Source organism: Triticum urartu, chromosome 6A (genome assembly GCF_056163025.1).
Source record: "Triticum urartu cultivar PI428250 chromosome 6A, HENAU_Tu73, whole genome shotgun sequence".
NCBI lineage: Eukaryota > Viridiplantae > Streptophyta > Magnoliopsida > Poales > Poaceae > Triticum > Triticum urartu.
In genome coordinates, this window is record NC_141878.1 from 118985386 (window position 1) to 119011061 (window position 25676).

The following is a 25676-nucleotide window of genomic DNA, read 5'->3' on the forward strand; positions in this document are numbered from 1 at the left end:
TTCTCGCTTCAGCCTCAGCATTCCTCGTCTTCTTCAGTTCTGAAGCAGTTGACCTGACCTTTGGCTTCGAGCCAGTCATGCTGGCTGGGAAGACAATGGGATGTGCTTCCTGCCTTGGTGCTTCGGGTTCGGCCACAACTGGCTTCTTCTTCTTCTTTGCAGCCATCCTGGGATCGATGCCAGGACGACCAAGAGCCTTGCGCTTCTCAGCCTCATTGTAGGCTTGCACACACTTGTCAGCCAGGCTCTTCATGCGCTCATGAGAACCTTGAGCTTCTTCATGCTTCTTGAGAAAGGCCTCTTTGAGCTCGTGTAGCATGATCTTGAAGTTTTTGACCTCTTGCACGCTGAGCTCTGCCATGTGCTTCTTGAACTGAGCTTTCTCATAGTCAATTTTGTGCTTCAGCTCAACTATGCGATGAGCTAGAGCTAGCTCAGAAGCAATGGCACCAGAGAAGGCAACGCTGAGGCCAATTGGAAGTTGCAGATCCTCAAAGCTGAGATTGGGGGTTTCAAACCACTCATTAATGAAGTTGTGGATAATTTCCACGTCAAAGAGAGGCAAATAATTGAAGATTTCTGCTTCTTCTTTGCTCTTGATCAGTTGCTCAAGAGCGTCATCTGCAAGATCTTCATCGCTGGACAGATCAATGGCGTCGTTGCGCAGAATAGAAGCAGCAGTCAGTTCTTGGCTGCTGTGTTGCAAAGGCATCTTTACTCTCGAGGGCTTGGAGATGCGTGACAAATCTTCAGACTGCACACTGTCTTCAGGAGGTGCAGTAGCCAGTGGCTTCGCCCGTGAGATTTTTGGTGCTGAGTCAGGCTTTGAAGCTTTAGGCTTCTTCAGTTTCTTTGGCTTCGGCGGTGCAGGCGCTTCATCAGATTCAGCGTCATCTGCAGGCTCATCCATGGCTGTCCCTTGAACCTTGATATGAGTGATGAGACCTTCCAGGTTGTAGAAGGGCCCAACAAGATTGGGTTCAGCTTTGCGGGTGCCATAGGCACGGGGAGCAGAAGGACCAGGGTTGAAGTCTAGTCCCAATGACTTCTTGTTTTGCTTAGACGAATTCTTAGCAAACTGGAAGTTGCGTTTGAACAGATTGTCATCACGACACCATAGCAATGACGATGGGTGTGCATCCGTAGGCTGTGGTCCATGGACCATGCAGGGATAGAAGCCTTGTTCAATGGCTTCATCTCTGTACCTGGGTTGAAGATTTCTGTATAGGATGTCTCCCCATGGTCGCTTGATGGCATTTTTCTCAACATATTCCTGGGTCACAAACCTGTACTTGAACCATTGTTCTGCCCAATATCTTCGAATCCATTGGATTCGGGTCTTGCACTGATTGTAATCCTCTTCAGGATTTGTCTTGTAAAGCTCTGAGAGGTCATCAGGCAAATCTCTTGACGTTCCCCCACGACGCTGTCTGCCACCCTTCCTTACTGATTTCTCTGCAGCCATGAACTTCAAACTGAATGGCTTCAACACGTTCAAAGGCTTCAAAGGCTTTCGCTTGCTGGACAAACAGGAACTGGCTTCGGGAGAATTTATATGATGCTCTAAGAATTCTACAAATGAATGCAGACTATGAGAACCAAGGGATTCTCCCACGGACATGTACCTGTGACAGCATTAAGGTGCGAGGGAAGGGGAAGAGGTCATATGCATTCTCAGAAGATTTTGAAGATAAATCAGTTTAGAGGACATTGACCTCATAGTGCGAAGACATTCACTCATAGATAGAGAGTTGGTTCCAGATTTGTATGAATCCACGAATAAGTACAAGTGAGGAATCTAACTACTTTGTGAAGCATAAGTGAACATACTAGGCATATTATAAGATGCAGTATGAAATAGATCCAACTTGTGTGAACAGAAACTGCTTGTGGTAGAAAGTGATGAATCTATAGGATCAAAGGGGCCGTAAAAAGGAAGTTTTATTTACCACACGAAGAACTGCTAGACGGAGAGGGATATGAGGCCGAGTAGTTCGATCGTCCGTACCCTAACTTGGCGACGGAGGACACCTACGGCGACGGCGGAGAGGACGATGTCCGCGGCCGGCGTGAAGACGGCGTCGGAGAGGTCGCAGCAGCTAAGCGCTTCGTCGTCGGCGTCGTCGAGGGCTAGCGGTGGCGCTAGGGTTTGCGCGAGAGTGGAAGAAAGGATAATGACTATGGTGAGGCGTGTATTTATAGGGACAGGGACGGCACAGTGTTATTACACAGGTGCCCCTGGCGATTCACATCTGAAGAACACGTGGCCATCATGCATCATATCGGAGGTTGTTCCACGTTCCCACGCACGCCTGGATTGTCGGGTGGTCATTCCCACTTCTCCGGGTTTCAGGTGAAGGAATTAGCATTGAAAGCGGACTTAATGTTTGTCTCTGTATCTTCTACTGACAAGGACGCAGAGAAGACATTCGACAGTTTCAAGAGAATGCATATGATTTGGAGAGATAGAGTTTGAGATAGAAAGCATAGACAGGTTAGGGTCCGATCACATTCACTTAGTTCAAAAGATTCAACAAGAAGACATAGCTATAAGTGAATGTTGTAGAGGACAGAACACTAGTATATATATGTGAGAAAGACAAGCAAACCAACATAGTGAAGATAATCATGAAGACAAGTTGAGAATGAAGACAAACAAAATGTGAAGACATAGCAAATGTAACGCATGGGTGAGACACTTCAAACAGAAGAATTTGGTGGTGGCGTTACCCACCGTATAGGAAGTATTAGACCCAGACACGGCGCACAATTATCGTGGCGCTCCGAAGTCAAATTCCACATTAATGTATTCACACTTAGAATGTATGTCTTCATTGATTGAAGATATACGCTACTTCGTGTGTTGCACATCTAAGTCATCAATATGCATAAGTGTTAGGATGTGTGCCTGATCACAGGACATTTGAGGATTCCAAGATATTTAGCTCACACCGTAACTTGCAAAATCTCTTCTCATCCAAGGGCTTTGTGAAGATATCTGCCAATTGCTCTTCAGTGTTGACGTGTATGATATCAATGTCTTCCTTCACAACATGATCTCTGAGAAAGTGATGACGAATTTCAATGTGCTTTGTCTTCGAGTGCTGAACTGGGTTGTTGGCAATCTTGATGGCGCTTTCGTTGTCGCAGTAAAGTGGCACTTGCTTCAGATAAATGCCATAATCCTTGAGTGTTTGCTTCATCCACAGAAGCTGAGCGCAGCAAGATCCAGCAGCAATGCATTCAGATTCAGCAGTGGAGAGTGATACACAGTTCTGCTTCTTTGAAGACCAACATACAAGTGATCGTCCCAGAAAGTGACATGTGCCTGATGTAGACTTGCGATCAACTTTGTCACCAGCATAATCAGCATCCGAAAATCCAACTAAATCAAACTCTGAGCCCTTTGGATACCATAATCCTAGAGTTTGGGTGTGAGCCAAATATCGAAGAATTCGCTTCACAGCTAAGTGATGCGACTCCTTTGGTGTTGCTTGAAATCGAGCACACATGCAAACACTAAGCATGATATCTGGCCTAGATGCACATAAATAAAGCAAAGACCCAATCATGGAGCGGTATACCTTTTGATCAAACTCTTTACCATTGTCGTCAGGACCCAGATGATGCTTGGCTGGCATTGGTGTTGTGAAGCCTTTGCAGTCTTGCATACCGAACTTCTTCAAGCACTCTTTAAGATATTTCTCTTGAGATATGAAGATGCCGTTGCATTGTTGCCGTATTTGAAGACCGAGAAAGAACTTCAGCTCCCCCATCATGGACATCTGATATTGCTCTTGCATCATATATCCAAACTCTTCACTATACTTCTGATTGGTGCAGCCGAAGATAATGTCATCCACATATATTTGGCACACAAACAGTTCACCATCATATGTCTTCGTGAAAAGAGTGGGATCCAGGGAACCAGGTATGAAGCCTTTGCTCTTCAGAAAGTACTTGAGTGTATCATACCAGGCCCTGGGGGCTTGTTTGAGGCCATACAGTGCCTTGTTGAGCTTGTATACCATATCAGGATGTTTTGGATTTTCAAAGCCAGGTGGTTGTGCAACATACATTTCTTCTTCAATCTTGCCATTGAGAAAGGCACTTTTCACATCCATTTGATATAGAAGTATATTATGATGATTTGCATAGGCCAGCAGTATGCGTATGGCTTCAAGCCTAGCCACAGGAGCAAATGTTTCATCGAAGTCAATGCCTTCCACTTGAGTATATCCTTGAGCAACTAGACGAGCTTTGTTTCTGACAACTTGACCATGCTCATCTTGCTTGTTGCGGTATATCCATTTGGTGCCTATTATGTTGTGCTTCCGTGGATCAGGACGCTTAACCAGTTCCCATACATTATTCAGCTCAAACTGTTGAAGCTCTTCTTGCATAGCTTGAATCCATTCAGGTTCCATGAAGGCTTCTTCAACTTTCTTGGGTTCAGATATTGAGACGAATGCAAAATGCCCACAGAAGTTTGCTAGCTGAGTTGCCCTTGAACGAGTGAGTGGACCAGGTGCATTGATGCTGTCAATTATTCTCTCAATTTGTACTTCATTTGCAACACGAGGGTGTGTGGGGCGAAGACTTTGCTCTTTCTGATCTATGTGGTCATTTGAAGGTATATCTTCAGGCCGAGCATTGTCTTCATGTGGATCAGGTGCTGAGATGATAAGTTCTTCTTCAGGTTGAGCTTCAGAAGGTACAATTTCTCCAGTTCCCATAAGCTTGATTGATTCATTTGCTGGAACTTCATCTAGCACATTTGGCAATTGCTCTCTTTGTGATCCATTGGTTTCATCAAATCGCACATCCACTGTTTCAACCACTTTGTAGTGGAAGAGATTGAAGACTCTGTAGGAGTGCGAATCCTTTCCATATCCAAGCATGAAGCCTTCATGTGCTTTTGGTGCAAACTTTGAGGTGTGGTGTGGGTCCTTGATCCAGCATTTTGCGCCAAATACTCTGAAATAACAGACATTTGGCTTCTTGCCAGTTAGGAGTTCATAGGATGTCTTGTTCAAAATCTTGTGAAGATAAACACGATTGATTGTGTGGCATGCAGTATCAATGGCTTCAGTCCAGAATTTTCTTGGAGTCTTGTATTCATCTAGCATTGTTCTGGCCATCTCAATGAGTGTTCTGTTCTTGCGTTCGACGACGCCATTCTGCTGTGGCGTGTATGGAGCTGAGAATTCATGTGTGATGCCCATGGTGTCCAGATATGTATCAAGACCAGTGTTTTTGAATTCAGTGCCATTGTCACTTCTGATGTGCTTTATCTTGGTGCCAAAATTGTTCATAGCTCGATTTGCGAAGCGTCTGAAGACATCCTGCACTTCAGTCTTGTAAAGGATTATGTGCACCCAAGTATATCTAGAATAATCATCAACAATTACGAAGCCATAGAGGCATGCAGAAGTAGTAAAAGTTGAGTAGTGAGTGGGACCGAAAAGATCCATGTGAAGCAGTTCGAAGGGTTGTGTAGTAGTCATGATTGTCTTCGAAGGATGTTTTGCCCTTGTCATCTTCCCTGCTTCACAAGCACCGCATAAGTGATCTTTCTTAAACTTGACGCCCTCGATGCCTGTGACGTGCTTTTTCTTCGCAAGGGTGTGGAGGTTCCTCATGCCAGCATGCCCAAGCCTTCGATGCCAAAGCCAGCATTCTGAAGCTTTTGCAAGAAGACATACTGCAAGTTGTGGTCCTGCTGAGAAATCTACCACATACAAATCACCTTTCCTATACCCTTCAAACACTAGAGATTTGTCAGATTCCATTAGCACTAGGCAGCGATATTTGCCAAACATTACAATCATATTTAAATCGCAAAGCATTGAGACAAACATTAAGTTGAAGCCAAGGGATTCAACAAGCATGACTTTATCCATGTGTTGATCCTTTGAGATTGCAACTCTACCTAGACCCAATACCTTACTTTTACCAGTGTCAGCGAATGTAATGTGGCTCTTGTCGGATGGACGTAAAGTTGAGTCCATAAGAAGGCTTCTTCTGCCAGTCATGTGATTTGTACACTCACTGTCAATAATCCATTCTGAAGACTTTGAAGTCGCTGGTATCGTACCCTACAGTGCAGTTAGGGGGATAGGCTTCACGAAGAGTGTTGTGAAGCATAAACATTTAACGAACCAGTGGGTTATGAAAACTTAGATCCAGATTAGGACTAATGGGGAGAGTAGCATGTGATTCAGGAACGAAGTACATAATGATGCCATTTGGGCATTTTATCTTGCGCCCCACAAGATTTTTATGGTCCCCAGCAATAGCATCAGAAGATTTTGTTTTTGTGCTGGAGACCTTTCCCTGCAAAGGAGAGTTAAGCTTTCTTAACCACCCACATCTTCAAGGGTGGCTTAGAAGCTATAAGTCTAAGTGCAGCATCTGAGAATTTTGGCTTTGAAACCTTAGCAAACAGTCTAGCAGGTGGACAATAATACTCATAGGAATAAGCAGAATAATTTTTGGTCATATGAACATGACGGTTCGATGAACCACTCTCATATTCATATGCCTGAGTATGGTTCCTCTGCAAAACATTTGCGTTAGTGCGACTCAGGTGAGTCCCCTGTTTGTATGAAGCATTTGGACCATATGAAGCCTTTGGTCTGAGGTTTGTCTTCTTCAAGTGAGGTGTCATGAAGACATTCACAGGAAGATTTTCCAGACATGTTTTCGGAACCCAGATCTTCTTCATAGGCGGTCCATTCCTGCAGTTAGTACCAATGTACCTGGCAAACACTTCATCATTCTGATTCTTAAACAGTTTATAGTTTGCGTCAAAGGATTCATCAATGATAATTGGGTTAGCACAAGTGAATCCAGATAGATTGGATGGATCTGTTGAGGATTCCTTTGCAGCAACCCATGTGGTTTTGGGGTACTGCTCAGGTTTCCAGTAAGACCCATCTGCATTAATTTTCCTCATGAACCCAACACCCTCTTTCCTAGGGTTTTAGTTCAGAATCTGCCTCTTAAGGACATCACATAATGTCTGATGCCCTTTTAGACTTTTGTACATCCCTGTTTCAAGCAATGTCTTCAACCTAGCATTCTCATCAGCAATAGCAGTGGTATCCTCAGCAGAGGGGTTAGTTGCCATATCAACAGTTGAAGATATTGAAATAGTAGTAGCAGTGGAACATTCAGCAACAGAAGCAGCATTATCACGCTCAATGCATTTAAGACATGGTGGTTCAAATCCTTTCTGAGCGGGACTGATCTGTTCAGCGCGAAGTGACTCGTTTTCCTTTTGAAGATCTTCATGAGCCACCCTCAATTTCTCAAGTTCTTGCTTCCTTTGAAGATAATCATAGGAAAGCTTTTCATGAGTTGTTGAGAGAGTATCATGACGATCTTCAAGTTCCTGATACTTAACGTGAAGGTTTTTTATGTCTTCAATTAAGGATTCAGATCGAGTCATTTCAGCACCCAACAGATCATCGCTTCTGTCTAACAATTTTTGAATATGTTCCATAGCTTTCTGTTGTTCAGTTGCAATTTTAGCAAGTGTTTTGTAGCTAGGTTTTGAATCACATTCAGAGTCATCGTCACTAGATGTTTCATAGCGAGTTGTGCGTGTGTTTACCTTGGCACCGCGTGCCATGAAGCAGTAGGTAGGAGTGGAGTCGTTCTTGTCATTTGCGTCGGTGTCGGTGATGCAGTCATTGTCTTCAGTATTGAAGATGGACTTGGCGACGTATGCTGTAGCCAGACTCGCAATGCCAGAATCAGACTCCTCCTCAGATTCCACCTCTGCCTCCTCAGATGCGGATTCCTCCTCTGAATCCATCTCCTTGCCTACAAACGCACGCGCCTTGCCAGATGAGCTCTTCTTGTGTGATGAAGACTTTGATGAAGACTTGGAAGAAGACTTTGAGTGTTTCTTCTTCTTCTTGTCGTCAGAATCATATTCCTTGCTCTTCTTCTTCCTTCTGTTCTCATTGTCCCACTGTGGACACTCAGAGATGAAGTGCCCAGTTTTCTTGCACTTGTGACATGTTTTCTTCTTGTAGTCATGAGCAGAAGCTTCATCATTCCTTGAGCTTGATCGTGAAGATTTTCTGAAGCCTTTCTTCTTGGTGAATTTTTGAAACTTCTTCACTAGCATTGCAAGTTCTCTTCCAATGTCTTCAGGATCATCAGAACTGCAATCAGATTCTTCTTCAGATGAGGAGACAGCTTTTGCCTTCAAGGCACGAGTTCGCCCATAGTTAGGACCGTAGATATCTCTTTTCTCAGAAAGCTGAAACTCATGTGTGTTGAGCCTCTCAAGTATGTCAAACGGATCAAGTGTCTTGAAATCAGGACGTTCTTGAATCATCAGGGCCAGAATGTCAAACGAACTATCAAGTGATCTCAGCAGCGTCTTGACGATTTCATGTTTGGTGATCTCAGTAGCGCCGAGGGCTTGAAGCTCATTTGTGATGTCAGTGAGCCGATCAAAGGTGTGCTGGACATTCTCATTGTCATTTCGTTTGAAGCGGTTGAAGAGATTGCGAAGGACACTGATTCTTTGATCTCTCTGGGTTGATATGCCTTCATTAACTTTGGAGAGCCAATCCCAGACCAGTTTGGATGTCTTCAAGGCACTCACACGGCCATACTGTCCTTTGGTCAGATGACCACAGATGATATTCTTGGCAGTAGAGTCCAGTTGAACAAACTTCTTGACATCAGCAGCAGTGACACCTTCTCCAGCCTTGGGAACGCCGTTTTCGACGACATACCATAGGTCGACGTCAATGGCTTCAAGATGCATGCGCATCTTATTCTTCCAGTAGGGATATTCAGTTCCATCGAAGACGGGACAAGCAGCGGAGACTTTGATTATCCCTGCAGTCGACATAGCTAAAACTCCAGGTGGTTAAACCGAATCACACATAACAAGGGAGCACCTTGCTCTGATACCAATTGAAAGTGCGTTATATCGACTAGAGGGGGGGGGTGAATAGGCGATTTTTATGAAAGTCTTCAAAACGTGAGAGTTATGAAGACAAACAGTGAAGATTATGCCTATTACTATGTAGCGGAAGTTAGATTAGACTAGACCAGCCATGGTCATGTATTCAATAGAGTGAAAGCGCAATGACAAACAGCTTCAGTGTAATAAGGATCAGGTAGGAAGAAGTTATGAAGCCGAACAGATCATACATTCATGTTGTGAAGACAAAAGATAAAGCAAGCATGCAATGGCTTCACAATGAATAACTGTAAGTAAGGGAAGTGAAGATGAAACCAGTGACACGTTGAAGACAATGATTTGTTGGACCAGTTCCAGTTGCTGTGACAACTGTACGTCTGGTTGGAGAGGCTAGGTATTTAAACCAAAGGACACACAGTCCCGGACACCCAGTCAAGGACACTCAGTCCAAGACACCCAGTCCTCACCGTTTTCTCCTTGAGCTAAGGTCACACAGACCTCGCCCAATCACTCTGGTAAGTCTTCAAGGTAGACTCCCAAACCTTCACAGACCTCGTTCACTGGCAATCCACAATTTCTCTTGGATGCTCAGAACGCGACGCCTAACCGTCTGGAGGATGCACAGTCCTCAAGTGTAATAAGTCTTCAGATCACACAGACACGAAGACTTAAGTGATGCCCAATTTACTCTGGCTCTGGGTGGTTAGGGCTTTTCTCCTCACTGGGAATTTTTCTTTCAAAGGCTTCGAGGTGGGTTGCTCTCAAACGACAAAAGCCGTGCACTGAAATCTGAGCAGCCAACCATTTAAGGTTGTGGGGGGTGGACTATTTATAGCCACTTGGCAACCCGACCTGATCTGTCCAAAATGACCCTGGGTCACTAAGGAACTGACACGTGTACCAACGGTCGGATTTCGAACTCACACGGCAACTTTACTTGGGCTACAAGTAAAGCTGACTTGTCTGACTCTGGACAAGATTTTCTCTCATAGTCTTCGCTCGAAGACATAGGATTTGAATTTGGCATCACTTCAGTCATTCTGACTGGTTCTTTTCGACCCCACTTAACAGTACGGTGGTTCCTATGACACAACATGAATGAAATAAAACTACGAAGGATCTAGGTCTTCGAGTTCCACAAGCTTCATAGGGAGTCTTCTCATGTCATTGTCTTCAATATGAATATCTTCATAAACCACCATTGTCTTCAATGTCTTCGTACATTTTTAGGGGTCATCTCTGGTAGTGAAACCGAATCAATGAGGGACTTCTACCTGTGTTTTCCTGCAATTCTCACAAACACATTAGTCCCTCAACTAGGTTTGTCGTCAATACTCCAAAACCAACTAGGGGTGGCACTAGATTTACTTACAATAACAACATACGTTTTTTTTGAAACCTCATAACAACATACGTTGTTCCCTGTGTCATCGGTATGTTACTTGCCCGAGATTCGATCGTCGGTATCTCAATACCTAGTTCAATATCATTACCGGAAAGTCTCTTTACTCATTCCGTAATGCATTATCCTGCAACTAACTCATTAGTCACATTGCTTGCAAGGCTTATAGTGATGTGCATTACCGAGAGGGCCCAAAGATACCTCTTCGACAATCGGAGTGACAAGTCCTAATCTCGATTTATGCCAACTCAACAAACACCATCGGAGACACCTATAGAGTACCTTTATAATCACCCATTTATGTTGTGACGTTTGGTAGCACACAAAGTGTTCCTCCGGTATTCGGGAGTTGCATGATCTCATAGTCATAGGAACATGTATAAGTTATGGAGAAAGCAATAGCAACAAACTAAATGATCACCGTGCTAAGCTAACGGATGGGTCAAGTCAATCACATCATTCTCTAATGATGTGATTCACTTAATCAAATGATAACTCATGTCTATGGTTAGGAAACATAACCATCATTGATTCAACGAGCTAGTCAAGTAGAGGCAAACTAGTGACACTCTGTTTGTCTATGTATTCACACATGTACCAAGTTTCCGGTTAATACAATTCTAGCATGAATAATAAACATTTATCATGATATAAGGAAATATAAATAACAACTTTATTATTGCCTCTAGGGCATATTTCCTTCAGCAACACTATTTGGGAGAGTTACCTTTTTACCTTTATTTTCTTCTTCTTCTTCACCACATCATGTGTGGGTTTCATTAATTTTTTCAAGCTTCTTGTTGACGAGATTGATTGGATAGGAAGCTCCTCCTCGTTACCTATTTCATCATGAGAGACAATAGGAGGGAAAGTAGAAATCTTTACCCTTTCGTTAGTATTCCTTTTATATTCTATTGGTTTTTGTCACAGCCCTAGAATTGTTTGCAATAGTTGCATAAGAGAGCATCCATGCATCATGTCTAATTTCTGAAAGTTGAATTGAGGTTTGTTGAAACCCTCAGAAATCAGTTCAAAAATAACCAATTTTAAAAATCTTCTCAAATGAGTCCAATAAAATGTTCCTGTTATTCCATAGAATTATTGGCAAGAGCTAGATTTCAAACCAATATTTTTATGAGCTCAAAAACATTTATTTTGGCCATTTTAATTAATCCAATAATTATTTGCTTTGGATTTATATTTAATATATATTAAATATAACTTCAATAATTCTAGAAGTTTGTGAGTGGCTTTGTATATATTTTAGCAAGCCATATAATAACCTACAAAATTTATTAAAATGATTTGGGCTATAAACTAAATCAAAACAAAATAACAAGAATAGAAAAACAAAAACAGAAAGAAAAGAGAGGGCACTGTACCTGGCTTACCTGTCCAGCCCAGCTGCGGCCCACCACTGTAGCGGCCCAGCCACAGCACCGCCTCCTTCAACCTCGTGCCAGAAGGCACGAGGGCGCGTGGTCGCCGCGCGCCGGCCACCTCCTGCCTGCCTGGTTGCCTCCTCGGCGTGTTGGGTCTCCCTAGGCGTTGCCACGCACCCCTGGCCCTCTCTTTCTCTCTCCCGTGTCCCTCTCCTTCCCTCTGCCTTTCTCCCCCGCTCTCCTCGCTCGCGTCCGAGGGCACCGACGTGCACCGCCGCGTCCACCGCCTCCCCCTCGCTTCTCCGACTGTGACCAGAGCTCTGGACGACATAAGGCTACTCCACGATGAAGCAGGCGAGCCCGGAGGCACTGCGGCGACGCCATCGCCGTCTTCTCCTCCACCGGTCACCGGACCTCCCCGTCGTCGATTCGCTGGCTCCCGGGCGCCCCCGAGCGTGCTGACCTACTACTCCGCCTCCCTGTGAGCTCACGAACCTTTCCCCTCTAGAACCGCTGTCATTTTCGTCCTCTAACCCGCCTAGCCACCGAAGCCGTGAGCTCCTCGCCGCTGGCCTCGATGCCGTCATGGCCACAGCCGCCGCCGCTTGCGTCCAAGCACTGGAACGTGCTCAGGACCTCCCAAGAAACCCAACGCCACCACCCAAGCCTCCCTCTATGCACCCTAGCGTCGTCCTCACTGACGCCTGAACTCCGGCCACCGCTGCGAGCTTCGTTCCGGCAATCCCCGGCCACCCCTGCTCCAGCCGCCGCCACCTCTGGATGCGCCGCACCCCCAGCTAGATGTAGTCGCAAACCACGCGCGAAACGGTGCCCTGTAGCACCGTTCCGACCAACACCGGCGAGCCACCGCCACGGGATTTGGCCACCGGCGGCAAAACGCCATTCCCTGATGTGGCACTAGCTCTTTTAGCGCCTAATTAACCCCCCCCCCTCACTGACAGCGGGCCCCAGGCCTGGTCAAACCCCAGTCAGCGCTGGGTTTGACCGGGATTAGCCCTGTGTCACTGAAGTGTGGCCCCCACACGTCAGGTTTGACCTGGGTCAACCCAGTTGACTGCTGACGCAGGCATGACGCAGTGCTGACGCAATTAATGATTTTCTGGTTTTTAAAAATAATCAGGAAATTCCAGAAAATGCCCAAAACTTCCAAAATTCGTAGAAATTAAACCGTAACTCCAAATGAAATAAATTATATATGAAAAATGATCAGAAAAATATGAAGAATCTTTTTATGCCATGATCATGCATGTTTGAACAAGTTAACCTCACTGAATAGGACAAATTATGATTAGGGCAACTTATGAAATAACATTTGGAGTTGGAATTTGATCTTGTTTGAGTTCCACTTCAATTAAATTGGCTAGATATTGCATTAGGTCAATTCAGTACCTTAATATGTCATATCATTCATTCGCTTGTGCATTGCATTAATTGAATGTTGTTTATGTTCCCTTGCCGGTAATTGTCCCCTCTCAATAGACGTGGTTCCGACGACGTGATCGATGACACCAATGAAGAACTATATTATATTCAGAAGTGCCAGGCAAGCAAAACCCCCTTGTTCATTCCGATACAATCCCACTCTCTCGCTCCTGATCTCTTTTACTGCATTAGGACAACAACGATTCAACTGTTACATGCTGCGGTAGTTGAACCCCTTTCCTCTGCATGACCTGTCATTGCCATAGTAAATAGATGAAACCCACTAGCATGAGTAGGAGTTGTTTGAGCCCTGATGTGCCTACTCATTCATGTTTGTTTGTCATGCGTGGGACTGCTTAGAGTTGAGTCAGGTCTGATTCATCGGGGATGAATCGGAGGTGTGTGAACATGTCCTACTGTGTGTGAGCTAAGTGTGTGAACACGATTTGGTAAAGGTAGCGGTGAGAGGCCATGTATGAGTACATGGTGGGTTGTCTCATTGAAACCGTCCTCAGGAACTGAGTTCTATGTCTGTGATCCATGAACAGCTACTACCACTCATTGGGATCCTTAATTGACCCTCTCGGCTTCTTAATCACCCTAGTACTCTGTCCAGGAGTTGCAACTAGTTTCTGGTGTTTGTAGGTTATGTGTTGGCGGCCGTGCATAGCGCTGACCCTAGGGGTGGGCTATGATGCGGTAGATACACTGTGGCACGGTGTACCGGGCGCCCGTTTGGTGTCTCGGGAACCCTGTTCACATCGTTCAGGGCCGTATGTGGAAACCTCGGCCGGACTCCTTGCGGATGGAACCTGGATAGGCGATAAACCTGGACTAGAGACTTGAGTGTTTAGGTAGGTCGTGGCCGACACCCTCGCCAGGCTTCCGCTTGAAGGTTGCCGAGATACATGACGTGTATATGGTGATAAGTGGTGGGAGCGTGTGTGAAGAAGTACACCCCTGCAGGGTTATCATTATCTATTTGAATAGCTGGATTCCTCGGATATGGAAACTTGGACCCCTTGCATAGTTCATAGACAAGTGAAAGTGGATACTCTAAAACTCGCAAGATAAGCGTGAGTGCTATGGATGGCCTTCTCGTAGGGAGACGGGAGCGGATCCATAGTGGTGTATTGATATGGTGAATATGTGGACTCGTGTGCGCCACCTCAAAAGAGTTGCTTGCTGTCGTAGTTCAGGTTAGCCACTGAGTCAAAGCTGGCTTGCTGTAGTTAAACTCCACTACCCCTTTGTTGATACCGATGCATATGTAGTTTGTTCTGATGTAAGTCTTGCTGAGTACAATTGTACTCACGTTTGCTTAATTTATGTTTTGCAGAGAGACGTCAGTCTCACTAGTAGTTCCGTGTGGGCTTCGACGTTTAGCTTGCTACCTCAGCTATGATCTTGTGCCCTCGGCAGGATCTGGTAGATAGTCAGACTTCTTAGACTTTTTCATTTGTAGATGTCTGTACTCAGACATGTTAAGCTTTCGCATGTGTTTTGATTTGTATGCTATGATTGTTGGGTCATGAGACCCATGTTTGTAATATCTCGCTCCTCGGAGCCTACTGAATAAATACTTGAGTCGTAGAGTTATGTTGTGATGCCATGTTGTACTTACACATATCGAGCATATTGTGTGTATGATTGAAATGCTTGGTATGTGTGGGATCCGACAATCTAGTTGTTTATCCTTGGCAGCCTCTCTTATGGGGAAATGTAGTCTAGTGCTCCTTGAGCCATAGTAGTCCGCTACAGCCCGGTTCACCGGAGTCCTGCTAGCCCAGCACTACTGCTTAGGACACTTGACTGGCCGGCATGTGTTTCATTTCGTTCCTATGTCTGTCCCTTCGGGGAAATGTCACGCTGTGACTTCCGGAGTCCTGCCTAGCCTTCTACAGCCCGGGTTCCCCGGAGTCCTGTTAGCCCAGTGCTACAGCCCGGATTCACTCGTTGATGACCGACATGCTCGATGTGATTCATGTATGCCTGTCCCCATAGGTCTGTGCCGTTTTGGGTTCACGACTAGCCATGTCGGCCCGGGTTCTCTGTCATATGGATGCTAGCGACACTATCATATATGTGAGCCAAAAGGCGCAAACGGTCCCTGGCCATGGTAAGGCGACACCCGTGGGGATACCGTGCGTGAGGCCGCAATGTGATATGAGGTGTTACCGGCTAGATCAATGTGACTTGGAATCGGGGTCCTGACAGTTTTCCCATCTTTCTATAGTTGGCAATATAAGCATTCTCATTGTAATTTACCATGCAAAACATATAGATATTTTTTAGTTTAGTTTCAATGTCGTCCGTGAGAATGAATACTTCAAACCAACTATTTTTACATGTCAATTCTTCACTCCCCAAAAATAGTCAAAGTTCATTATAAAGTTCAAGGGTTATCAAGTTATTGCAATATTTGGACACGATTCGATCATGAAAAAGCATGCATTGGAAATTAAGGTGACCAACTTTATTGCAAAGATCACAAGTAATGGGAAAAGGAGAACATAATGTTGTAGCTAATTCATCTATCACTTTGAGCAAAGAATTAGTTCTATCATGTTTATGCTTCTTACAAAAGCTATCTTCCCTATAAGGCATGTCTTCACAAACTTTATGCACTCCACAAAAACTGACATGCTTATAAGAAACATTTTTCTCATGACTAGTGCAATAATCATTAGCATTTTTGGATATTCAAAGAATTAATACTAACAACATTGCAATCATGCTCATCATTCAAATATTTTGTGCCAAACATTTTATTGACTTCTTCTTCTAACAATTGAGCACAATTTTCCGATCCATCGTTTTCAAGGAAGTTATTATAAAGATGATCAATAATATGATGCAACCTCAGTTCCATTTTTTGTAGTTTTATTTTATAAACCAAACTAGTAATAAAACAAGAAACTAAGAGATTCAATTGCAAGATCTAAAGATATACCTTCAAGCACTCTGAAGGAAATATGCCCTAGAGGCAATAATAAAGTTGATATATATATATTTCCTTATATCATGATGAATGTTTATTATTCATGCTAGAATTGTATTAACCGGAAACATAGTACATGTGTGAATACATAGACAAACAGAGTGTCACTAGTATGCCTCTACTTGACTAGCTCGTTAATCAAAGATGGTTAAGTTTCCTAGCCATAGACATGAGTTGTCATTTGATGAACGGGATCACAACATTAGAGAATGATGTGATTGACTTGACCAATCCATTAGCTTAGCATTATGATCCTTTAGTTTATTGCTATTGCTTTCTCCATAACTTATACATGTTCCTATGACTATGAGATTATGCAACTCCCGAATACTGGAGGAACACTTAGTGTGATATCAAATGTCACAACGTAAATGAGTGATTATAAAGATGCTCTACAGGTGTCTCCGATGGTGTTTGTTGAGTTGGCATAGATCGAGATTAGGATTTGTCATTCCGATAGTCGGAGAGGTATCTCTAGGCCCTCTCGGTAATGCACATCACTATAAGCCTTGAAAGCAATGTGACTAATGAGTTAGTTATGGGATGTTGCATTACGGAACGAATAAAGAGACCTGCTGGTAACGATATTGAACTAGGTATGATCATACCGATGATCGAATCTCGGGTAAGTAACATACCGATGACAAAGGGAACAACATATGTTGTTATGCGGTTTGAGCGATAAAGATCTTCGTAGAATACATAGGAACCTATATGAGCATCCAGGTTCCGCTATTGGTTATTTATCGGACATGAGTCACGGTCATGTCAACATAGTTCTCAAACCCGTAGGGTCCGCACGCTTAACGTTCGATGACGATCGGTATTATGAGTTTATGTGTTTTGATGTACCGAAGGTAGTTCGGAGTCCTGGATGTGATCACGGACATGACGAGGAGTCTTGAAATGGTCGAGAAATGAATATTGATATATTCGAAGGTTATGTTTGGACATCGGAATGGTTTCGGATGAGTTCGGGTATATACTGGAGTACCGGTGGGTTATCGGAACCCCCCGGGGGTGGCTTTAGTGGAAGAGTGAGGAGGGGGCCAAGAGGTGGGGGTGCGCCCCCCAAGCCCAATCCGAATTGGGAGGGGGGCCGGCCCCCCTTTCCTTCTTCTCTTCTTCCCCTTCCTTCCCCCTCCTATTAGGACTAGAAAATGGGGGAAATCTACTCCTAGTAGGAGTAGGAATCCCCCCTTGGGGGCGCACCATGAGGGCCGACCGCCCCCATCCTCCCCTCCTTTATGTATGGGGGAGGGGGGCACCCCATAGACACACAAGTTGATAATTGTTTTAGCCGTGTGCGGTGCCCCCCCCCCCCACAGATACACAACTCGGTCATATCGTCGTAGTGCTTAGGTGAAGCCCTGCGACGGTAACTTCATAATCACCGTCAACACGCCATCATGCAGACGAAACTCTCCCTCGGCCTCAACTGGATCAAGAGTACGAGGGATGCCACCGAGCTGAACTTGTGCAGATCGCGGAATTGCCGTGCGTTCCGTACTTGATCGGTTGGATCGCGAAGACGTTCGACTACATCAACCGCATTTCTTAACGCTTCCGCTTTCGGTCTAGAAGGGTACGTAGACATACTCTCCACTGTCGTTTCTATGCATCTCCTAGATAGATCTTGCGTGATTGTAGGAATTTTTTTGAAATACTACATTCCCCAACAATGGCATCCGAGCCAGGTCTATGCGTAGATGTTATATGCATGAGTAGAACACAAAGGAGTTGTGGGTGTGGGTATATACATATTTTTTGCTGTCACTAGTTGTTTCTTGATTCGGCGGTATTGTTGGATGAAGCGGCCTGGACCGACATTACATGACCATGTTCATGAGACTGGTTCTACTGACGTGCATTGCACACAGGTGGCTGGCGGGTGTCAGTTTCTCCAACTTTAGTTGAATCGGATTCAATGAACAGGGTTCTTTCTGCATATCAAAAAGCAGTCACTATACCGCATTGTGGTTTTTGATGCGTAGGTAAGAACAGTTCTTGCTAAGCCCGTAGCAGCCACGTAAAACTTGCAACAACAAAGTAGAGGACGTCTAACTTGTTTTTGCAGGGCATGTTGTGATGTGATATGGTCAAGACGTGATTATATAAATTGTTGTATGAGATGATCATGTTTTGTAACATAGTTATCGGCAACTGGCAGGAGCCATATGGTTGTCGCTTTATTGTATGAAATGCAATCGCCATGTAATTGCTTTACTTTATCACTAAGCGGTAGTGATAGTCGTAGAAGCAATAGTTGGTGAGACGACAACGATGCTACGATGGAGATCAAGGTGTCAAGCTGGTGACGATGGTGATCATGACAGTGCTTTGGAGATGGATACCAAAGGCACAAGATGATGATGGCCATATCATATCACTCATATTGATTGCATGTGATATTTATCCTTTATGCATCTTATTTTGCTTAGTACAGCGGTAGCATTATAAGATGATCTCTCACTAAATTTCAAGTTATAAGTGTTCTCCCTAAGTATGCACCGTTGCTACAGTTCGTCGTGCCGAGACACCACGTGATGATCGGGTGTGATAAGCTCTACGTTCACATACAACAGGTGCAAGCCAGTTTTGCACAAGCAGAATATTCGGGTCAAACTTGATGAGCCTAGCATATGCAGATATGGCCTCGGAACATTGAGACCGAAAGGTCGAGCGTGAATCATATAGTAGATATGATCAACATAGTGATGTTCACCATTGAAAACTACTCCATCTCACGTGATGATCGGACATGGTTTAGTTGATATGGATCACGTGATCACTTAGATGATTAGATGGATGTCTATCTAAGTGGGAGTTCTTAAGTAATTTGATTAATTGAACTTTAATTTATCATGAACTTCGTACCTGATAGTATTTTTGCATGTCTATGTTGTTGTAGATAAATGGCCCGTGTTGTTGTTCCATTGAATTTTAATGCGTTCCTAGAGAAAGCTAAGTTGAAAGATGATGGTAGAAACTACACGGACTGGGTCCGTAACTTGAGGATTATCCTCATTGCTGCACAGAAGAATTACGTCCTCGAAGCACCGCTAGGTGCCAAACCTGCTGCAGGAGCAACTCCAGATGTTATGAACACCTGGCAGAGCAAAGCTGATGACTACTCGATAGTTCAGTGTGCCATGCTTTACGGCTTAGAACTGGGACTTCAACGATGTTTTGAACGTCATGGAGCATATGAGATGTTCCAGGAGTTGAAGTCAATATTTCAAGAAAATGCCCGGATTGAGAAATATGAAGTCTCTAATAAGTTCAATAGCTGCAAAATGGAGGAGAATAGTTCTTTCAGTGAACACATACTCAGAATGTCTGGGTACCACAATCACTTGACTCAGCTGGGAGTTAATCTTCCGGTTGATAGTGTCATCGACAGAGTTCTTCAATCACTGCCACCAAGCTACAAAAGCTTCGTGATGAACTATAATATGCAAGGGGTGGATAATACAATTCTCGAGCTCTTCGCGATGCTAAAGGCTGTGGAGGTAGAAATCAAGAAGGAGCATCAAGTACTGATGGTCAACAAGACCACCGGTTTCAAGAAGAAGGGCAAAGGGAAGAAGAGGAACTTCAAGAAGAACAACAAACAAGTTGTTGCTCAAGTGAAGAAGCCCAAGTCTAGACCTAAGCCTGAGACTGAGTGCTTCGACTGCAAAGGGACTGGTCACTGGAAGCGGAACTACCCCAAGTATTTGGCGGATACGAAGGATGGCAAAGTGGAAGGTATATTTGATATACATGTTATTGATGTGTACCTTACTAATGCTCGCAATAGCGCCTGGGTATTTGAAACTGGTTCTGTTGCTAATATTTGCAAATCGAAACAGGGGCTATGGATTAAGTGAAGATTGGCTAAGGACGAGGTGACGATGCATGTGGGAAATGGTTCCAGAGTTGATGTGATCGCCATCGGCACGCTACCTCTACATCCACCTTCGGGATTAGTTTTAGACCTGAATAATTGTTATTTGGTGCCAGCGTTAAGCATGAACATTATATCTGGATCTTGTTTGATGCAAGATGGTTATTCATTTAAATCAGAGAATAATGGTTGTTCTATTTATATGATTAATATCTTTTATGGTCATGCACCCTTGATGAGTGGTCTATTTTTACTAAATCTTGATAGTAGTGATACACATATTCATAGTATTGAAGCCAAAAGATATAAGTTTAATAAGGATAGTGCAACTTATTTGTGGCACTGCCGTTTAGGTCATATTGGTGTAAAGTGCATGAAGAAACTCCATAATGATGGGCTTTTCGAATCACTTGATGCTTGCGAACCATGCCTCATGGGCAAGATAACTAAGACTCCGTTCTCCGAAACAATGGAACGAGCAACAGACTTACTGGAAATAATACATACTGATGTATGCAGTCCAATGAGTGTTGATGCTCGTGGCAGGTATCGTTATTTTTTGACCTTCACAGATAATTTGAGCAGATATGGGTATGTCTACTTGATGAAACATAAGTCTGAAACATTTGAAAAGTCCAAAGAATTTCAGAGTGAAGTGGGAAATCATCGTAACAATAAAATAAAGTTTGTACAATCTGATCATGGAGGAGAATATTTGAGTTACGAGTTTGGTCTTCATTTGAAACAATGCGGAATAGTTTCGCAACTCACGCCACCCGGAACACCACAGCATAATGGTGTGTCCGAACATTGTAATCGTACGTTACTAGATATGGTGCGATCTATGATGTCTCTTACTGATTTACCGCTATCGTTTTGGGTTTATGCTTTAGAGACGGCTGCATTCACATTAAATAGGGCACCATCTAAATCCATTGAGACGAGCCTTATGAACTGTGGTTTGGTAAGAAACCAAAGTTGTCATTTCTTAGAGTTTGGGGCTGCGATGCTTATGTGAAAAAGCTTCAACCTGATAAGCTCGAACCCAAATCAGAGAAATGTGTCTTCATAGGATACCCAAAGGAGACTGTTGGGTACACCTTCTATCACGGATCTGAAGGCAAGATATTCGTTGCTAAGAATGGATCCTTTCTAGAGAAGGAGTTTCTCTCGAAAGAAGTGAGTGGGTGGAAAGTAGAACTTGATGAGGTAATTGTACCTACTCCCTTATTGGGAAGTAGTTCATCATAGAAATCAGTTCCAGTGATTCCTACATCAATTAGTGAGGAAGCTAATGATGATGATCATGAAACTTCTGATCAAGTTACTACCGAACCTCGTAGGTCAACCAGAGTAAGATCCGCACCAGAGTAGTACGGTAATCCTGTTCTGGAAGTCATGTTACTTGACCATGATGAACCTACAAACTATGAGGAAGCGACGACGAGCCCAGATTCCACAAAATGTCTTAAGGCCATGAAATCTGAGATGGGATCCATGTATGAGAACAAAGTGTGGACTTTGGTTGACTTGCATGTTGATCGGCAAGCCATAGAGAATAAATGGATCTTCAAGAAGAAGACTGACACTGAGAGTAATGTTACTGTCTACAAAGCTCGACTTGTTGCGAAAGGTTTTCGACAAGTTCAAGGAGTTGACTATGATGACACTTTCTCACCCGTAGCGATGCTTAAGTCTGTCCGAATCATGTTAGCAATTGCCACATTTTATGATTATGAAATTTGGCAAATGGATGTCAAAAATGCATTCCTTAATGGATATCTTAAAGAAGAGTTGTATATGATGCAACCAGAAGGTTTTGTCGATCCAAAAGGTGCTAACAAAGTGTGTAAGCTCCAACGATCCATTTATGGACTGGTGTACGCTTTGATAATGTGATCAAAGCATATGGTTTTATGCAGACTTTTGGAGAAGCCTGTATTTACAAGAAAGTGAGTGGGAGCTCGGTAGCATTTCTGATATTATATGTGGATGACATATTGTTGATAGGAAATGATACTGAATTTCTGAATAGCATAAAAGGATACTTGAATAAGAATTTTTCAATGAAAGACCTCGGTGAAGCTGCTTATATATTGGGCATCAAGATCTATAGAGATAGATCAAGACGCTTAATTGGACTTTCACACAGCACATACCTTGATAAAGTTTTGAAGAAGTTCAAAATGGATCAAGCAAAGAAATGGTTCTTGCCTGTGTTACAAGGTGTGAAGTTGAGTCAGACTCAATGCCCGACCACTGCAGAAGATAGAGAGAAAATGAAAGTCATTCCCTATGCTTTAGCCATAGGTTCTATCATGTATGCAATGCTGTGTACCAGAACTGATGTGTGGCTTGCTATTAGTTTAATAGGGAGGTACCAAAGTAATCCAGGAGTGGATCACTGGACAGCGGTCAGGAACATCCTGAAATACCTGAAAAGGACTAAGGATATGTTTCTCGTTTATGGAGGTGACAAAGAGCTCGTCGTAAATGGTTACATCGATGCAAGCTTTGACACTCATCTGGATGACTCTAAGTCACAAACCGGATACATATTTTTATTGAATGGTGGAGCTGTCAGTTGGTGGAGTTTTAAGCAAAAAGTTGTAGCGGGATCTACGTGTGACGCGGAGTACATAGCTGCTTCGGAAGCAGCAAAAGAACAAGTCTGGATGAAGGAGTTCATATCCGATCTAGGTGTCATACCTAGTTCATCGGGTCCAACGAAAGTATTTTGTGACAATACTAGTGCAATTGCCTTGGCAAAGGAATCTAGATTTCACAAGAGAACCTAGCACATCAAGAGACACTTCAATTCCATCCGCGATCAAGTCAAGGAGGAAGACATAGATATTTGCAAGATACATACGGATCTGAATGTTGCCTCTCTCACGAGCAAAACATGATCAACACCAAGACTCCATGGGTGTTAGAATCATTACAATGTAATCTAGATTATTGACTCTAGTGCAAGTGGGAGACCGAAGGAAATATGCCCTAGAGGCAATAATGAAGTTGTTATTTATATTTCCTTATATCATGATAAATGTTTATTATTCATGCTAGAATTTTATTAACCGGAAACTTAGTACATGTGTGAATACATAGACAAACAGAGTGTCACGAGTATGCCTCACTTGACTGGCTCGTTAATCAAAGATGGTTAAGTTTCCTAGCCATAGACATGAGTTGTCATTTGATGAACGGGATCATATCATTATATAATGATGTGATTGACTTGACCGTTTACCGGAGGCATTATGATCGTTTAGTTTATTGCCATTGCTTTCTCCATAACTGATACATGTTCCTATGACTATGAGATTATGCAAATCCCGAATACCGGAGGAACACTTAGTTTTCTATCAAATGTCACAACGTAACTAAGTGATTATAAAGATGCTCTACAGGTGTCTCCGATGGTGTTTGTTGAGTTAGCATAGATCGAGATTACGATTTGTCACTCCGATAGTCGGAGAGGTATCTCTGGGCCCTCTTGGTAATGCACATCACTATAAGCCATGCAAGCAATGTGACTAATGAGTTAGTTACAGGATGTTGCATTATGGAACGAGTAAAGAGACTTGCCGGTACGAGATTGAACAGGTATGATGATACCGACGACCGAACCTCCGGCAAGTAACCTACCGATGACAAAGGGAACAACACATGTTGTTATGCGGTTTGACCGATAAAGATCTTCGTAGAATATGTAGGAACCAATATGAGCATCCAGGTTCAGCTATTGGTTATTGACCGGAGATGAGTCTCAGTCATGTCTACATAGTTCTCGAACCCGTAGGGTCCGCACACTTAACGTTCAATGACGATCGGTATTATGAGTTTATGTGTTTTGATGTACCGAATGTAGTTCAGAGTCCCGGATGTGACCACGGACATTACGAGGAGCCTCAAAATGGTCGAGACATGAAGATTGATATATTGGAAGGTTATGTTTGGACACTGGAATGGTTTCAGATGAGTTCGGGCATATAGCGGAGTACCGGTGGGTTACCCGGAACCCCCGGGGGCTTAATGGGCCTACATGGGCTTTAGTGGAAGAGAGAAGAGGCGGCCAAGAGGTGGGGGCGCGCCCCCAAGCCCAATCTAAATTGGGAGGGGGGCCGGCCCCCTTTCCTTCTTCTCTCCTTCCCCTTCCTCCCCCCTCCTATTAAGGCTAGGAAAGGGGGGAAACCTACTCCTAGTAGGAGTAGGAATCCCCCGTTAGGGGCGCACCATGAGGGCCGGACGGCCCCTCCTTTATATACGGGGGAGGGGGCACCCCATAGACACACAAGTTGACAATTGTTTTAGCCGTGTGCGATGCCCCCCTCCACAGATACACACCTCTGTCATATCGTCGTAGTGCTTAGGCGAAGCCCTACGCCGGTAACTTCATCATCACCGTCAACACGCCATCGTGCTGACAAAACTCTCCCTCGGCCTCAACTGGATCGAGAGTACGAGGGACGTCACCCGAGCTGAACGTGTGCAGATCGCGGAGGTGCCGTGCGTTCGGTACTTGATCGGTTGAATCGCGAAGACGTTCGACTACATCAACCGTGTTTCTTAACACTTTCGCTTTCAGTCTACGAGGTTACGTAGACATACTCTCCCCTCTCGTTGCTATGCATCTCCTAGATAGTTCTTGCGTGATCGTAGGAATTGTTTTGAAATACTGCACTCCCCAACACACTCACCTCCCCAGCAACGGTGCCCGAAAAGAGCCTGATGTCTACTACGGAACGCTATTCTTGTAGACACGTGTTGGGCCTCCAAGCGCAGAGTTTTGTAGGACAGTAGAAATTTTCCCTCGAGTGGATGACCTAAGGTTTATCAATCCATGTGAGGTGTAGGATGAAGATGGTCTCTCTCAAACAACCCTGCAACCAAATAATAAAAGTCTCTTGTGTCCCCAACACACCCAATACAATGGCAAATTGTATAGGTGCACTAGTTCGGCGAAGAGATGGTAATAAAAGTGTAGTATGGATAGTAGATATTGATTTTTGTAATTGGAACAATAAAAAACAGCAAGGCAACAATTGATAAAATGTAGCACCCAGAAAAGAGCTTGATGTCTACTACGCAACCTTATTCTTGTAGACACGTGTTGGGCCTCCAAGCGCAGAGTTCTGTAGGATAGTAGCAATTTTCCCTCAAGTGGATGACCTAAGGTTTATCAATCCGTGGGAGGCGTAGGATGAAGATGGTCTCTCTCAAACAACCCTGCAACCAAATAATATAAAGTCTCTTGTGTCCCCAACGCACCCAATACAGTGGAAAATTGTATAGGTGCACTAGTTCGACGAAGAGATGGTAATAAAAGTGTAGTATGGATAGTAGATATTGATTTTTGTAATAGGAACAATTAAAAAAGCAAGGTGGCAATTGATAAAACAGAGCACAAGTGGTACTGCAATGCTTGAAAATGAGGCCTAGGGTCCGTACTTTCGCTAGTGCAATCTCTCAACAATGCTAATATAATTTGATCACATAACCATCCCTCAATGTGCGATGAAGAATCACTCCAAAGTTCCTATCTAGTGGAGAACATAAGAAGAAATCATTTGTAGGGTACTGCTACCTCTTGAGCACTGTGT